The 13,207-nt window shown below is 36.4% G+C and overlaps 1 long non-coding RNA gene across 3 annotated transcripts in view; it reads left to right on the plus strand.

Moving 5' to 3' along the window:
• LOC141577681 (uncharacterized) overlaps positions 1-11,411 on the plus strand; it is a 29,334-nt gene extending 17,923 nt beyond the window's left edge. The window contains exons 3-5 of one of the 3 annotated variants that reach the window (XR_012506926.1): positions 1,110-1,406; positions 4,009-4,164; positions 10,021-11,411. This is a non-coding gene — a long non-coding RNA (uncharacterized LOC141577681). Of the gene's footprint in view, positions 1-1,109; positions 1,407-4,008; positions 4,165-8,354; positions 8,907-10,020 lie in introns of those variants that run through there. The other 2 variants (XR_012506924.1, XR_012506925.1) reach the window with 2 other exon arrangements.
• Positions 11,412-13,207: the final 1,796 nt, after the last annotated feature.

Here is a 13,207-nt window from a genome sequence, read left to right on the forward strand (position 1 = left end):
ACTATACAGTAGGCCCTTGTTTATCTATTTTATATGTAGTAATGTGTATCTAGTAGTCCCCAACCCCTAAATTACCCTTCCCTGCCTTTTTCCCTTTGGTAACCATAGTTTGTTTTCTATGTCCATGAGTCTATTTTTGATTTTTAAATAGAATATGTATCATTTTTTTAAGATACCACATATTAGTGATAGCATATGGTATTTGTCTTTCCCTGTCTGACTTACTTCACTCAATATAATAATCTCTAGGTCCATCCCTGTTGCTGCAAATGACATTATTTCATTCTTTATTATGGCTGAGTAATATTCCATTGCATATGTATACCACATCTTCTTTATCCAGTCATCTGTTGATGGGCATTTAAGTTGTTTCCATTCTTGGGTATCATAAATAGTGCAGCTGTGAACATTGGAGTGCATGTGTCTTTTCAAATTGTACTTTTCTCTGGATATATGCCTAGGAGTGGGATTGCTAGATCATACAGTAAGTCTATTTTTAGTTTTTTAAGAAAATTCTATACTGTCCTCCATAGTGGCAGCACCCATTTACATTCCCACCAACAATGTAGGAAGGTTCCTTTTTCTCCACACCCTCTCCAAGAGACTTCTGTACTAAACATTTTGTCCAATGTGCTTGCATTGTTTTCTATAATAAAATAACTTGAATAAAAACAGTAGTAAGCAATAACAGTGAGAATTTAATAGAAATATAAATGAGAAATGAATGGTGATAAAAAAAATAACTCTGTAATTGTCAGTCAGTTAAGCATATGGCTTTAAAGGTCTTCAAAAGCAGTGAAAATAAGTTTGTTTAAGGCAATAATTTAAAGTATAAAGATACTTATTTATTCAACATTTGTTTATATTTATTGTTTATAAGGTATTATATTATCCAGGTGCTAAATTAGACAATTATTTTATAATCTAATAAAATAGATTATTTTATAGCTATCAGTATTTTATTGAAGCATATCTAACTAGACAGAGACAATACTCAGTTGGTCTCCAGTTCAGAAAGTAACTAAAAGAAAAAAAATGTATATATATATATATATATATATATATATATACACATTTTGCCAAAAATAATTATTACATATTTCCCTCAGGGATTCTCAGCCTTCTTTGAAGAAATAGGAGGATATCAGAGTGGGCAAAATGGGTTCAGAATTGCCCAAGAGCAAGTCAAGATCACAGCCAACAAGAATGAGAGTGACGTCACCAACTTAAATCAATGTTTATGATGGTAAAACACCCTACAGGGTGAGGCTGCGATGGGAAAGAAAAGATCAGGAAACCTAAGCAGTTTTTGTATCCTGAGTTATAGTGGACCAACTGGAAAAAGACACATATCAAGGATGCCCAGAGGTAGAGCTAAGCAAAGAGCAGCAAGTCCACAAGCAGAGGTGGGTGAGTCTCTTTAACAAGAAAATGGGCTGAATCGTGAACAGTGTCAGGCTCAACACAAAGCAACTGTAGGCCGAAGTGACATACTTTTAGGTATTTGTTATCTGAGAAGTATGGTTCCCACATAAACCTCTATCTCCTTTTGTACCAGAATACAGAACACTCATTATCATCTCTGAATTATGTGTCTTAACACTGAAAATATCCTGTTAAAAGGCAAACTGAGCATGTTAACATTTTTAAGAGTTTATTTGAACAAAAAATAATTTGAATTGGGCAGCATCCCATCTGGCAGATGGAAAGGATCTTCCAAGACCTGTACAAAATAAAACACTACATAGACAGAAGGGAGCAGGAGCTCGGAAGTTATAAGCTAGGTAAGAAAGCAGGTTGGTTATTGCGAGGTTACTTTCCTTTAGGGGCTGCTAGGGACCTAGTAGGAAAATTATCTAACCTAGTACACATCAGGTGACTTCTGATTGACTGGTTTAAGATTCCATGTCTGGGAAAGCCCAAACTAATTAAGTCAATTTGGTGACATGGGAGTAGGGCTTAGCATAAGCAACTCAATTTTGGGCCTGCTGTCATGTTATTAACACTTTATTCCCTTTAATAATAATTTTTAAATTTTTTCCTAAACCTTTTTCTGTATGAATTATCATTTTTTGTTTTTTGCTAATTTTATCTAATCACTCTATAAACCCCTACCATCACCATCATCTTCATCTCCATTTTGCCCATAAAAAAATCTGTTAAAATTGATCACTCTTGTAAGAAATTAAAACTATGCCAGAAAGTAGAAAAAGATAATGCTGTTCATTGCATACAGCGTTCAGGGCAAATCTGGTACGAATTCATCTAGGAATGGAAAACAAAGAAAATGTTAAACTAAGTGAAATTGTCATCTCACACATCTGTCAACAAATAGATTTTTAAAATTATTTTAGAGAAAAAAATCATTGAGGCCATCAGGCAGTACAAATCAGCTCTCTAAACAGGCAAAGAAGATACTGGAATATAGCTGCAGAAGAATAGAATATAAAACAAAGGAATAATAGCCAACTTTGCTTGGTAGATCTAATCTAGAATACTGTGATTTACTTTAAGGTTAAAATTGGGTTACAACTTATGGTTCCACTTTTCTGCAACACTTTCTCTGTGTTACAATGGCTCGTAAAAAGTTTCTTTTTTTCCCTTTTATCAGAACTTCTTAAAAAGACATTCCTTTATTGGAAAAAGTATTTTCTACCTTACTCAGTTCATTAAAACATTCCCCAGTGGTTTCCTCTACCTTTCCTTTGAATTGTTATTCTGGCTTTTTCTTCTTTTTATTTTTTAATATTCCAAGGTTTTTTCTTTTTTTTCTACTTAACTTGCTACTTCTTTTTATTTCCCCTTGTGTCTAGTGTTTCACTACATAATCTATTTTTAAATTGATGGCCCATAATCTAAAAGGTTTATAATAAATTTTCTATTCCTAATTTCCAAAGAATACCTTAAGTGAACTTTCTCTTGGGTATAACATCTATTTTAAAATAATAAATCTCAATCAGAACAGTTTTGTGATCAATTTCACTGTGGAAGAATACAGATTCCAACATTTTGTCTTGCTTTTACTGTTGCTTTGAGAACTTTCTCTAACCTTTTATGTAAATGGTAATCTTTAGCGTTTATAACTCAAGTGGTTTGGAGGAAGTTGCAATGAAATGATGATTGTATGCTTTTTAAATATATTGATTGAAATAGTAAGAAAATGTTTCAGAGTAGAGAAAACAAAATACAACTACTTTTGAAAAACTTTACTGAATAATTTGTGTAGTTTGTAAGGCTTCCATGTTCTTTTTCTAAAATTCATAAATTTATATTCAGTAGAATTTATACTTTTTTCACCTACATAAGAAGACTTCATGTATTACTGGGAAAGTATAATACAAATAATTTATTTCCTTAGGCCCTTAATACTTTTAAATATGAAAAGAAGTAGATATTGAAAAAGAAATTAGTGAATAGAGATTAGATATTCCAATGTCAAAAATGTGATTTGAAAATGATTTAACTTATATTTTCTTTTTGTAGATATTAACAATTGTAGCTCAAAGTTAAGGTAAAATTCTAGAACCTATTGCCGTCACTGAGAAAGTGATATGTTCCTTTGTTAGATCTTACCACAATCTGAAAGATATTTTCTCAAAAATAATTTTTTTTTTGCAGCAAGTTATCTTACTGTTTGGATGTTTGCTTATGTGAATTCTTCATGATTCAAATAAAATCATGTCCCCAAAGTTGATTAATAATTCTGTCAGAGGCTGTGATACATCCTTAGCAGAGCCCATAAATCCCATTTAACACGTTATTAAAATAAAAATATGTTTTATAAAAGAATATTGCAGAAAATAATTATAACACTATACTTAAAAGAGAAAAATCATAACATTAAAAATAAGTAGAAAAAGTGGCTACTAGTATTTAAGGAGATAAATACAGACATTAAGTTATGAAGGAAACTTTTTAGAAAAATTATAGGCTTGCGGTTGGATGGTATTTATTCTTTATTATAACTAAATTTATTTTAACATTGTGTCTTGTTTTGTCTTGTGTTAGTTTGTCTGAAAAAATGCTGGACTCCTCTTGCCTCATTTCAGGGAACCATGCCTTCCAGAGCTCCCGTCACCGCACGGTTCCCTCCCACACTGAGCCTGCGGTGATCCTGGTATAGAAAATAGAAGGCGATGAAAGTGATGCGGCGTGACTTCCCAGGTGAGGCTACAAGAAGCCATGCAGCTTTGCGCTGGGCTTTTAGAACACTTGCTTTGGGCGAAGCCAGTCCCCGTTTAAGAAGCCCATTCACTCTGAGCCGGACATGGTGTGAGGAAGCCCAGACCAGCCATTTGAATAGGTCATGTAGAAAAGGGAGGGGAGGGCAAGAGGAGGAAGGAGAGAGAGAGAGGTTAACTGGCCAGATCCCTGGGGCTGTCCAAGTCGTCTCAGCCGAAAAGTCAGTTGTGTGCGATGCGAGGCCCACGTGGATGTCTAGCCCTGCTGAGTCTTCAGGAACCCCAGCCCCAGTCACCATTTCTCTGTTCTGCTTGAGACACACCAAGCAAGACAGACTAGCAGAACCCAGTCAACCCACGGACCCCGAGAGGTAATAACAAATCATTGTCTTAAGCTACTAATGTGTGGTTTTTGTTACACAGCAATAGAGAACTAGAAGAGCTTTCTCTTGTTACAGGTATAGTATCAGCAAAAAAACTGCATTTTCTCAACTAAGATGAAAAGAATATAGAGAAAGGAAAATGTTTTATTGGCGATACCAAAGAAAGAAGGAAAGGGGGCTAGTCAAGAGGTGACGCCTTATTCCCTGAGTGACTGAACTGCTGTCTAGACAGTCCTAAGGGACAATTTTATAGATGCAGCATTGATAAACCCGTTTCCAAAACTTTAAAAGTGGCTCTATTTTGGAAATTAATCTTTTTGATTTATAAACACCACTTTGAAAACTTTTCAGTAAAGACCTAGAGAGTCATAACAAAGGTATAATGTCACTATGTTCTATGATACTCCTTGTGTCAATGACAGGTCATAGATAACCATTGGATATATTTATTTATGTATGCAAATACATACCTTAATGCAGTCATTCTTCAACACAAACATAATCCTGCACCCTAGAGAGATTTTAATGCAGTTCATAAAATTGGAATCAGAAGATTCAATTTAGTCCAACCTCCTTTTTGGGAGACCAGAGCTTTACCTGAAAAAAAGTTGGAATATTACGTGTTGTATTAGAACATAAAATTAAACTCAGCTATCTCAGAGGACAAGTTCAGGTTTAATAAAAATAAATGTGACTGTTCATTCATTCAAAGAAACATACTCTCACTTTCCTACAGATGCTTCAGTAAAGAGAACACTAATCTAATTATAGTATTTAAAAAAATAAATTGCCTTTGTGCTTGCTGTAAAATAAACAACACAGCTGCAGGGACTGCCAAGCTTCATTTATTAAAGAAAATACCTTTTGATGATTAACAAAGGCAGGTTTGTTTGAAACATGAATATGCTCACTGAAGTCTCCTGGATGGAGGGGATTTTCAGAAACGGAGGATTTCAATGAATTGAGGAAAATGTAAACCTAGATAATTAGCATTAGATAACTTTTGCTCCTTTTTGATTTATAGTGTTGGCAGGGGTGAAGGGTAGGGGTAGAAAAGAGTAAAGAACGAAAGGAAAAGATAATGTTGGTTTCCTAAAAAACAATCTAATTATTTTCTGACTTAGGATTTTTATATAAAGAGCTTTTGGGTAAAATGGCTCAGTCTCTGTAAAATTTTAAAAAGATATTACTACCTCCGTCAGGCACTGGAGATTTTGGTTTTTAATTTGGGGTGAGGTTTAGCCACAGATCCTTGAGCAGGTAAGTCTTACCTATGCTCATCACTATGGGGCCATCAGGACAATAATAATGAGGAAGTTTCTGATAAACTGAGAATTTGGCACAAAATCAGCCTGGATATCATCCAGACCAGGCTGCTTTTGAGCATGAAGGGAGCACACCTAATAATTAATTAATAATTATGCTGGGGCAGTAGGCATAAATTGTCACTGTCCCTGGCAGACCCAGATGCATGGTCACCCTACACAGAGAAAACGCTGTTGGTCATTGGCAGGGTCTCCCTGTGGATAAGATTGTAAGACTATTTCTCTCATTCTACAGTTGAGGATACAGATAAGGATCAAATCCTTTGTTCAAAGTCTCACTTTTTATTACTGGCAGAATAGAACACAGGTCTCCTAATGCTCTTCCAAACATACGACAGCCAAAGAACCTCACTACTGGTCTACCTAAAGGCTGACCCTTAGAGAGCTTTCTTTGATCTGTGGATCCACATTACAAAAGATATTCCCAAAATTATAAATGGTAGTTCTCAGTGGTTATATATTAAGCACACGACACCAGATAACTCAGCAAGGATAAATTTATCATATTAGCAACCTATTTCCTTGGAAAGCAAGAAACAAGATTCCAAGGAAATGAGTCATAGGACAGACATTTTTCTGTGAGAGCATCCATGTGAAAGGAGATGCCTTCTTTCCGGCACTCACCGCAGGAGCAGCAGGCTAAACACCAGGGTATCCAGAAAGCCATTTCTCCTCTTAGAAAGCACCAGCTACCTTAGAATAACCTTTCTTTAAACACAAAGAACAAAATTTCTACAGCAATTGTTCTTTCACTGTTGTCCTACCGCTCTTCCTGTTGTTTCTTGTTCTCATCTTACAGTTCCATAGTGGCAGTCCTGACAAATCTCTCCTACAGATACTCGAATTTCACTGCAACATATTTGCAAGTGTGAATTAAAGAAACTAAAGAGATCTAAAGCATATGCTACATCTTTGACCGCAATGCTGGGTTTGTTATGTTCTCATAAACTCCCTTAGAGATGTTTGAGGGAGAGAGTTCACTGTAGGGACACCTGTGGAAACACAGAAGGGAGGCATCAACATGGCTGGACTCACCTGGAAAAGGTCTTGCAATCTGGTTTCAGAAGAACAAAAGCTCCCTGTAAGCAGGCCTTGTGCAAGATGCCTGGCAGATGTGTCAGAAAAGTTTGGAACCAGGAGAGTGGTTCCTTTTAGTTGCCCTGTCCCTGTGGGATCATAGACAGTATAGACTCTCCTAGAAGCAAAGTAGGACAATACACATGGAGTACTGCCAACCAGGGAAGCTCACCTGAGCTTTGAGCCCAGAGTTTTTGGGGGTCCCATCATATAGACACGGTTGACAGTCTCTGGCTGCTCTGGAAGTCTAGCTGGTACCATGTGACATAAGATATTCCACCATAAACTACATCCTAAGACTATGTAGAATGATGGCCTAAGTCCAATCAAGGTAAACAAAGACACTCTTATGAGGCAAGGCACTCAAAGGTTTAGAGATGACCTTGCAGGAGCAGAAGCAAAGGCCTAGCCTCTCTTGGGCAGGGTTAATTCTTTATTGCACACCGCTACAGACCTCCTGAGATCTGCTTCAGGACTCCACATTGACCGAGCTCTGCTGTTCCCCCTCCCACCCATCACCCCCCACCCCACACACTCACTGCTTCTCCCTGTGTCTTGATCTTTTGGTGCCCCTACCAACTGGTACACTTGGATCAGAAATGTCAGCTCAAGTTTCTAAGAGAAAGAATTAGTCCATTTTATCACCATAGTCTGTGTAGGTGTAAAGATTCATTACTGGCCCCTTCGTGGGCTTCTGACTAACCCAACTAACACTGACTGTGACTGGCCTTGGATCAGACCACAAGCTTCACACAGTCAGCTGTGACCAAGAACAATGGATCATTGGTGTTTAACCAATGCAACCCTCATAAGTAATTGTTTTAAATGTCACCATTTGTATAATAAAATGCACGCCTGTCATGAAATATCTGATGTATCGGTGTCATGTATGAAGGACCTAGTATGAACAGCATCTAAATTTAAAACTGATAGTAAGGAGTAGTTTGATTTCCTTGGCCACATAAGAAAACATGTGCTTTTGCTTCATGGCCACGCTGTGGACCATTTGGCTTTGAACCTTGTATATATGATTTTAACAACCTCGGTTTGCCACAAAGATTCTGAATTGTGCCAATTCAGGGCTGAAAATTATTTTGCCACGCAGTAGGCATATCTACCTTTTAATAATCGTTTGCAATGAGAAGAATTGGAAAGTGTATGGCCTACCATGAAATGTCTAAGGTGACATTCATTTTATTTAATAATGATGAAACATGGGTATCCTAGTGTCATCAACTGACTCATGTCACCCTGAAAGTTGTAGGTGGAAGCCCTAATCCCCAGTGTGGCTGTATTTGGAGACTGGGGCTTTGCAACAGGAGGTGATACAGGTATAATGAGGTCATGAGGGTGGGGCCCTAATCTGATAGAACTTATGTCCCTTTCAGAAGAGGAAGAGACACCAGACTTTCTTTCCGCACACCACGGAGGAAAGGGCATGTGAAGATTCAGCAAGAAGGAGACTGTCTGCAAGTTAGGAAGAGAATTCCCACCAGAAACTGAACCTGCCAGACCTTGATCTGAGATGTCTAGTCTTCAGACTGTGATAAATAAATGTCTACTATTTAAGCCACGCGGTTTGTGGTAGTTTAGCATGGTAGCCTGAGCAGACAGATACATCCAAAGTGATGACTAAATAACTGAAAAAAGTCATCTTTATTGACTATGAACTTAATGAATAACTGAATAAATGGAAAAAATGAGAAAAATTAGGATCTGAGCATATTATACTCTAAGAAAAATCATTTTCATGCTTAGATATAAACTTAAACTTAAAATTTCCCTGTAAAGGACCTAGAAATTTAAGAAGGCTCTGGTGTAGCTTAGAGCTATAGAATTTATATAATTTTCTATCATAGACATATTAAGATTTTTTACCTTGAGTGAAGACAATTGGGGATCTTTCATTTGCCACACGTTCTGAACGAGACTGAAGTCATCTGAAGAGCAAAAATCAGTGAAGCAGCAGAAAGCATTAGTGAGTGAGAAAAATTCACCATGTGACCATCTGTCCCACATTCTGAATTCAAGAGACTTGGCAAGTCTATAAAAATATCATGCATGAACTTTCCCTAATGGTCATATTTTTTACTGCCAGCTATATTAATTTTCAATTGCATTTCAATAGGGCATTAGTGATAACCAGTTAGACAAATTCAAGATCCTAATGGAGATATATATTATAGGCTTCTTTTTCATATTTAAAGGTAACGTTAAATTTATACCACATTGTTCAGGAATTCATTTATTTATTCTCCACACTTTATGGGTGCTGTGACACCTCATAAAATTTCCTATTAGCTAGAATCTCCTGCTAGTAAAATAATATGGTGGTTAAGTTAATTTGCATATCTCTACTGCAGATATTTAGATTTGTATTTTTGTGTCACTATATATATTTTCATGAGTTTTGTAAAGCCTCCTCACTGACAGCAGTGAATTTGAGTAGGAAATCAGATCATGACCTGATATTTTCAATATGATTTGCATATAATTACAGGAAATAGAAGTGACTGAGAATTATTTTAGGGGTGTCTGGACAAGTTTTCTGATATAAGAAGCACCTGCAGACCAAGGCATCATCAGTACACGAAGGGACATTTGGGTCCTACACCTCCTCCTGGCCTTCTTGACCAGAACTGGAGATCTAGGAGGGGTGAGGTCACTGTTCAGCGATCAGGAGAGATGATTACACTGATCTGCTCCTCTGCTTGTTTTGAGACTGTAAGATTTACAAAAGCAGAGACCTGGTCTCTTTTGTTCACCACTTTATTCCCAGAGCCTGAATTTTCTCCACATCTACAGTCATTATTCAAGAAATATTAGTTGAGTCATTGACTGGAAGAAAATGAAACCAAGTGCCATTCCCACTGCTCTGGGAAAGAAAAGGAAAGGAAATAAATGTAGTTGCTAAGAATTCATTGTCTCTAAGCCACCTGTCTTCTCAGCTGGAAAGATCCCTGAGAAAAAGCTCAGGGGTAAGTGCACCATTACAGGACAGTTTGCCACACTCTCTTGAAGGCAGAAAAATAATAGACATTTTTTCTTCTGTAGGTTTCTACATCTTCCTACAAGTTAAAACAGAAAAGAAAAGAAAAAAAAAAAAAGGAAAGGAGGCAGAGAACCCTGAGTAGAGAGATTTCAGCCACTTGTAGCAACTTAAGTGGTATAGGGTGCCTCAGGCACGGTGGACTTGGAGTGGGGAGTGGCCCTGCCAGGCAGAAAGGGCTGTCTGGGGAGAGTCCTGACATCAGGATGACGTCAGCCAGCGAGGAGCCTTTTGAAGAGTTAAAGAATGGACTCGGCTGAGAGAGAGAACAAAACATTTCCAGTTTTCAGAACACCGTGGCTGCCTTGACAGAGTTTCCCAGGAGTTACCCTTTATGCCAAAGGAGAGGGAGGAGGTAAAACTCTTCATTTATCTGACCTTTAGATACTGTCTTTTCCAGGGGATCCAGCAACAGAGAGGAGAGACCTAGAATGAGAACAGGAAACCTTTTGCTGCCAGGTAGGAGACAACTGCATAGCTTCAGGGTAGATGAAAATTCATGAGGAAATGGCAAACATTACATAGGAAAACTGAGCCTGCAAACCAGGTATTTCAAAACAAGTTTATGATATGAGTGATCATTAAAATTGTTCTGATAATGCTAAAATTTCTAGACGGGACAGGCTTAGAGCACAACAATCTGAACAGAAGAAGGCAACTTGAAGCTGTGTTTCAATAATAATAATAATAATAATAATAATAATAATAATAATAATAATAATAATAATAATAATAATAATAATAATAATACAACTTAGATTGCATTTTACAGATAACACAGTAATCTAAAAATGTCCTTATTGACATTTGTAAAATAGTGAGAAAATATAGATTCTCCTTTACAAGGAATATTATTTCTATGTCATGGTTTGAACAATTGATGGTGATGTCATTGATTACTTGTAATAAAAATGAGGGGTGTAAAAGGAAGCCTCCTACATTGGTGGGAATGTAGTTTGGTGCAGCTGTTATGGAAAACAGTATGGAGATTCCTCAAAAGACTGAAAATAAAAGTTACCATCTGATCCAGCAGTCCCACTCCTGGGCATATATCCAGAGGGAACCTTAATTCAAAAAGGTATATGCACCCCAATGTTCATAGTAGCATTTATTTACAATAACCAAGACATGGAAACAACCTAAATGTCCAATAACAAATGACTGGATAAAGAAGTTGTGGTATATTTATACAATGGAATATTACTCAGTCATAAAAAAGGAATAAAATGACACCATTTGCAGCAACATGAATGGACCTGGAGATTGTCATTCTAAGTGAAGTAAGCCAGAAAGAAAAAGAAAAATACTATATGAGATCACTCATATGTGGAATCTAAAAAAGAACATAAATACAAAACAGAAACAGACTCATAGACATAGAAAACAAACTTATGGTTGCCAGGGAGGGAAGGGAATGGGGAGGGATAAATTGAGAGTTTTGAGATTTGCAGATATTAACTACAATATATAAGATATATAAACAACAAGTTTATACTGTATAGCACAGGGAACTATATTCAATATCTTGTAGTAACTTATGGTGAAAAAGAATATGAAAGCAAATATATGTATGTTCATGTATGACTGAAGAATTATGCTGTACACTAGAAATTGATACAACACTGTACACTGACTATATACTTCAGTAAAAAATATTTATACAAAAAACCCCCAAAACAAAAAAAAAAAAATGAGGGGTATAAACAATTAGTTTTGAAACACTGTTGAAAGCCATGTTTAAATGCAAGTTGGCAGGAAAACAGCAATGTCATGTGAGGAGTTACTTCTAACTAAAATCTGTTAGAAATCAAGATTAACCATCACTAAATTTACAGTGGAAGTCAAAGTGAAAATGTGGTTTGATTTATGCACTGCTTTCTCAGGAATATCGTCATTGGATACAATGAGGTATAGTGTTATAAGATGTTAAGAAAAGTAAATAAACACACTGGCATAAATATTGGACACTGTGGTGCATGAATACTAAGAACGAAAATATAAGCAGTATAAACATGCTTTAATTAAAATGTAATGTGATATATTCAATATGCATTAGTCTCCATTCTTTACATAGGCAAGTGGACTGGCTACCCTCCCATCTTTAGGGAGTAAATAGGCCTCTGTCCAACTCACCCCAGGCACTCTGACACAGGAAACCAATGACATTATCCTTAAAGAGTATACAATCTGTCTACCTGCCAAATTCGCAAAGTTCTGCCTCTGGATATTTTCTATACTTCATCTAGTGACCAGTACACATTTATTGAGTTGAACTGATTATATTTATGTGTATATACACACACATACAATTAGGGTAATTAAAAGAGCCTGATCACTTCATTCTATTAGTGTTTACCTTGTTAAAGTATTTTTTCTTTTTCCTCTTATCTCATTTTTGACCTGGAACAAATCTATTTCTTCAGCTTTAAGCAGAATTGATGTTTACTGGAAAATGTTTCTTTTACCTCCCTCTGTCCAGGCTGATGGAGATTGAAGTCATATACAGATATATACATAGTTAATCATCATTCTTGTTATCAATTTATGTTGCCCTCAACTATGAATGACCTTATTACTGATAGCATTTAATTTCAACTAAATGTTTAAAAACAGAATTCTGGGTTCAGACAAAAGCTTTCTTAGTAAATATTAAAGAATGAATAATAATTATGACAACTGTTACCGTGTTTTGAGAGATTAATAAGTTCTTCCAATTGACAAAATCAAGGATATATCTTAGGTAGCTTGATCTTCCAGTAGTTACTAAAATGCTTCAAGTGGAAGAGAACGTATTATTTGTGCCACATTCTATTCCATTTCAGACTGCTTATATTTTAAAATTCTGGAAGGACAAGTTAAAGTTAGAAGAAAGAAGGGGCAGGGTATTATAAACAGAAGAGAGTGTACATGTGGAAGAATGCATTTCCTGTTCAGTTTGCTGCAAATCACTGATGTAGTCAGAATATACAGCAAAGTGAGAGGATGGTGGGATGAGATGACAGAGCTCTGGGGGATGCAGAGTTAAGGACTTGGGGCTTTATCCTATGGGGTAGTTTCTGCTACAGGAAAACAGTCAGATTTAAATCTTACAAAGGTCACTCTGAAAGAGTGTATGTAAATGGTGAATTAGTGCAGAGATGTGAACTCTGTAGGTACTTATGACTGAACTATTGCATTCATCTAGGCAAGAAA

This window comes from Camelus bactrianus, chromosome 5 (assembly GCF_048773025.1).
Source record: "Camelus bactrianus isolate YW-2024 breed Bactrian camel chromosome 5, ASM4877302v1, whole genome shotgun sequence".
Lineage (NCBI taxonomy): Eukaryota > Metazoa > Chordata > Mammalia > Artiodactyla > Camelidae > Camelus > Camelus bactrianus.